The sequence below is a fragment of the Pygoscelis adeliae genome, unplaced genomic scaffold (assembly GCF_000699105.1).
Source record: "Pygoscelis adeliae isolate BGI_AS28 unplaced genomic scaffold, ASM69910v1 Scaffold155, whole genome shotgun sequence".
In the NCBI taxonomy this organism is placed as follows: Eukaryota; Metazoa; Chordata; class Aves; order Sphenisciformes; family Spheniscidae; genus Pygoscelis; species Pygoscelis adeliae.
In genome coordinates, this window is record NW_008824932.1 from 4,738,647 (window position 1) to 4,744,241 (window position 5,595).

The following is a 5,595-nucleotide window of genomic DNA, read 5'->3' on the forward strand; positions in this document are numbered from 1 at the left end:
GAGTCTCCTGGGAGTGCTTCTTCCTGCATAAACTGTAATTACAGGGGCCTAATCAGTAAATTCCATGTTATATTTCATCTCATTAAGTGTCTACGTTACTTTCAATCCTTCCCTCTCATAATAGATTTGAGTGAATATATAGAAACAAAATAAGTGAAGAAATAAGCAAGGGCTCCCCTTTAAATGGAGTGGGCTTGTTTCCAAGGCCACACAGAGAAATCAAGGGACATAATACTGTAAGTGAACTACAGCTTCAGTCACCTAATACATCTGCAGCAACTGTTTTGGCACCATGTCTTTGAGCCAACAAAGGTTTTATTAAAAATCATTTGTATATACAACTTCTTTTTTTAATGACCTACATAGAGGCTACTGTGATATAGTGGCTGCATGTGGACTGGGGAAAAGTTTCAATTATAGAAGCTCTCTCTATATTTAAAAAATCTTTGTTAGTCTTCTGTCTGCCAGTCTAGTGAAGCGGCCAATTTGGAAAAGCACCTTGTATGAATACTGCAGCAGCCTCTGAGAACTGTTGGCATCTTCCATCATTTAGCAAGGCATAAAATCCCCAACTGCAAAACCAGCCCATCCACAACAGTATGTCATGCAATACCTGTTTGCATATATTCTGCCTTACATTGAATCCCTGAGGAACAGTCATCTCTACCATGTTTATCTGCGGCAGTTTGGAAGGCAATTCCTTCCAGCTCTCAAAACAAAGTAGAAAGGGAAGCTAATATTTATTCTGTTCCCTTATAGGTATCCACCTTTCAGAGACCCCCTTTGTCACAGTTCAACCAAAACACATAGCAAAGGAAGGAGAGGGGGCCTGTGGGCATTTGAAGATTTTTTTTTTTTAAGATTTGATTTTTATACATTTACTTAATAGGGTGTTTAAGTGCTGCAAACTAAATTCCATACTCAATTCCAATAGAGGTTGTCTCAGAGACATCAGATACATATTGGGACAGGTTTCTGAGAATTTATTTTTCAGCGAGTTTTTGGAAAAATCTGGCCATATTGCCAGTAATATTGTTACTCTCCCATCTTTTTCATGGTGTTGTACATTAGTCAGAGTCCTGAACCTATCTGTGGAACAACCTCTACTGCCTGAATAGATTTGAATCTACATCTTTCAGGTGAATGCTCCAATGTCTCCTATGAAGCTGTCCTATGAATGTTTGAAAAGTCATTTCGCACTGCTAGCACTAGAAAAATCCTTCCCTAATCAGACCTAAAGTATCTGTGGCCCCTCTATTGCTGTCCCATGCCCTTTCCCAAGCCTAAAGGGAACAAAACGAAGACACAAATCTCAACCACGGTCTCACAGCCACCCAGGGAGACATCCTGCCAACCTGAACTGCACCTGGAAATCAGCGTGACAAAGGGAGCTCATCCTTAGCAATTTGCATATAAAAATGCTTAGCTCATATTATACCACTCACTACACGCTCAAGTTGATGTGTACTCAAGCTGACCTCTGTGCTTCTGATATCGTAGAAACAAACACCTTCAGATTTCATAATACTCAAGACTAGAAGACTAATTCAGATGACATTCAAAACATTCAGTGTTGTGATATGCCAGATAAGTCAGTTACTCACTGTTCTTCACCCAATATATAACATTTTTGTTGATTTTTTATTTCCCCCATAGCTTTCCCTTCTCAAGCCCATACAGCCAGCTGAGCTCTGGGAAGGGCATACAGTCAAATATGTGTTATGTAGACATTGCAAAAATATCTTCCATTTCACTACACTTTGCACCCCAGTATTTGCTGTAACCCTTCTATGCAGCACAACATGAAACAGCTCATCATGGATATTATACAAGTGGCATCCAGTAGCAGAAAAACAATCCAGACCATCCCATCAGATCCGTAATTTTGGAGCCAATCAGCATATAGAAATACTCCTGGGGGTTTAGGAGCATCTCAACAATAATCAGAATTTCCCTGGCTGAACTGCTCACAGGAAATATTTCTGGAGTGAGAAATTCAAACAGTTTCCAGAAATCCTTGGATACTACCTGGTTATTTATATATATCCAACACTTAGCCTGGTATGAACTAGTAATTGCAACATACAGGGAGCATTCTTCTGCTTTCCTTAATTTTGCATTTACACATTCGTTCTGGAATTAAAAATGAAAAAGCAAGATTGATATAGGACTCAACTTCTTTTTATCAGATTTGCAAAGTTATAAAAGCGATTACTCCGAAGGACTGCAGTGCAGCTTCACGTGTGCAGGTGGAACCTGCCCTTCTGAGCCCATCTCCATTGCCATTCAATTCAACAACGATTAGAAAACAAGAAACCAAAAAACTATGCCCGAGGGTCAACTTCTGCATTCAGATGCCTCAACAGATTTGAGGGAATTAGTCAGGATTAAACCCTGTGAATGCAAAAAAGAAAGTGGCCCGTGGACATTTTGATCACAGTAACTTTCACGAGAAGCACAGAATTGCTGTTTGGTTATTGATTATTGGATACTTTTCACATTCATTACAGCCAGATTCAAAATGGTAAGCATGTAAAAAAATAAAATGGAGCCAGACTAGTGAGAAATCGTAACAAACAGCAACAAAAAGGCACTGAATAAAACAAAGTTGTGCTGAGGAGTTCTCAACATAGCTCTCCCGATGCTGAGACTCACAATCATGTTCTCCATTATATATGTATATAATTTATTTTGCCAATAGAGTAGCCACAATAACACATACAATTGGTTTTGACGCCAGCAATAGGTTTCTTGGTTTTCTCCCACGATTTACAACCAGAATAACAGTCTCCCTCACTTTCAGAAATGAAAAAAAATAAAAAACAATTTGCTCAAGCTTATTTGAACTGTGCTTAGCCACAAGCTCTCTTTTCTCACATTACATCATTCCAGCAGAACTTCAGATGCTTTCACTCAGCAATTAAGTCTTTCATTTTTTGCACTATCATTTAAAATGTTAACCATAGTTTTCCTCCTGAACAGGAAAGTGAAAAGGCTCTGGCCACCATCTATCAAGAGACTAAATAATGCCTGGGCAAATTAAGTTGCGTTTGTGTTCCATTTAATTTCATTGCTTTCCAGCGCTGCCGTTTGCCAATAGGGTGTACTTGAACAGGAAGATAAAACCCAGCACTTGAATGTATAGAATGCATTTGAACATAATTAATTGATGAGAACTATAATTAATATGCAAATAAATCATAGGTGAGCATCTCAAAAATGTATGAAGTAATATTAGGCGTGGATTGACTTCATACCCAGAGACATTTGTTCCATCTAAAGAAATGTTAGTCATGTGTTAGACTCGTTAGGGCCCAAAATGTCCCTGACACTCCAGAGTGTGATGGCTTCCACGGGTAGCACATGTAGGTGGGACTTATTTTACCACAGTAGCTTTATTATAAGTTGCTGAGTGTTCTGTGTCAAATCAGGAATGAAGTCTCCTGCCAATAACAAAGAGGGGGAAAAAAAACCTAGCAGAAACTGAATAGGGACTCAGTACTGCGACTAGGACACGATTAGAGTATGTCTACACTGTGGACTGCAGGCTGGCACAGGGATGCCAGAGCCAGTGGTAAATAAAGCAGCAGAGCACCAGAAAGCCTCTAGCTGAAGCAACACTGCAGTCAGCATTCACAGCTACAATGCCGGAGTGGCCTGACTGCTGCCAGTACTTCAGCAAATTTGCACAAACCAAGGATGGTATTGCTCCCCAAATGCTGCAGTCTGCAATGGAAGAGTCCAAACTGCATCCTTTGATTTCCTACTCAGCAAATTGAAACAAACTGAACATTAGGTGTTATTAGACAGGAATAGAGGAAAAAGAATGCCAATATGCTACAGTGCAACCTGGTGCAACCACATCTTAAATTTCCATGTGATATTTTACACACACATGCATGTACACACACACTCAAAAAGGGTACAATAGCAGTGGAAAAGGCTCACATAGTACAAGAATTAAGGGCTGTTAAATGAAGCTAAGAAGTGGTAGGTTCTAAACAAAGACAAAGAGGTTACGGATACATCACACAATTTCTAGTTAAACTATGGTACAGGTAAATTCCTGACAAAGCATGTTGCAGATACTAAAGTTTATGTAAATTTAAGGGGAGACTGCACAAGTTAACGAAAGAGAAGCCCCAAAAGGTTACTAAAGAATAGAAGCCATCTCTGCTTTGAAAGTCTCTGAGCTGCAAACTATTGAAAAGCTATCAAGAGCATCTGGACAAAGTATTCCTACCTACTTGCCCTATTTGTAAATTCTTTAGGCATCCACTTCTGGTCATTGCTGCAGACAATAACTGGGCAAGGTGAACCTTCAGTCCGAAACTGTATAGCTGCTCTTATGTTTATGTCCTTACAACGGTATCAATGTAGGGCAGGCTATCATAGCACTAGTTTAATCCAGCATGATCAAAGAGAGCTGCAGAAATATGTCAGTATGGGCTTTAGCACAGAGTTCATACCCAGAGTAAATTAGTGAGTGGCCAGGAAGCCAGGAAAATTAGCCAGTGCTAAACTTAGTCCTGCTGTGACTGGGTGGTTTCTGGCACCTCAGCAAAAAAAGTGGTGGATTTCAGCCATAAATATGCTGAGTTTATGAAACACGGACCAGTAGGAAGCATTTTAGGTGTCCAGCTTTGATACAATGGAAGCACAGCCCCAACCTAATACTATTCACGAAGCATATGTGAGAAACTAAAAAGCACAGAGAAAACAAAAGTAAAAGTTAAGATGTGACAGTTAGGGCTTTTTTTGTTTGTGCTTGTTTTTTAAATCAGATCCTATCTTCGAAGTAGGGATTTAAGACACTCCTCATGCATAATTTCTGGCAAGTGTGCTTATAACATCTTGTTGACATTTCACAGCTATACCTCAGCAAATACTTCAGGCTGTTGCTGATTATTTATTGTTAGACATACATCAACTACAGAATATTTAATTTCAGTAAAATATTATTCTGGGTAAGACAATCTGAACAGGGCCTACACTACAAAACACTACAGGTAATTCAATATGGCAGGCAGAAAAGACTACAATTTCCCTCTGTAACTGGTTACTGCAAACTGTTGTACTCCGATTTTTTTAAATCATAATGGCCATGGCCATATATAAAACTGTATATACCCCCACACCAATTCCTACCTGTGACAATATTTATTAGTATTCAATTGAGTCAAAAGTTTAACATCAGTGTATGGAGCTCGATCCCACACTCTGACATAAAAGCTTCTGTAAAAGTCCGTACATATGCCAGTTATCAACATTGCCAACCATGACTATGGAAAAAAAGAAAAATCACCTGCCCTGGCACCACTCCCCTCTCAAAATCATAAGCTTGACTTTTCTTTTCAACCACACTGCTGCTTGACGTTCTCCATAATCAAGACTTCAGGCTGCTTTCTCTGGAAACATCATTTCTATGTATATTTGATATCTCAGGCTGTTTCTTACGTTGTTTATTTTCAAAGCAGAAGTGAACAAGGCAGCAACAATAAGCAGTATTGTCTGAAGAGGAAGTTGTAGTCTCACATAGTCAAATAAAAAAATGTGACTGTAAATTAATGTGTCTATTGCTTACGCATTATTCCT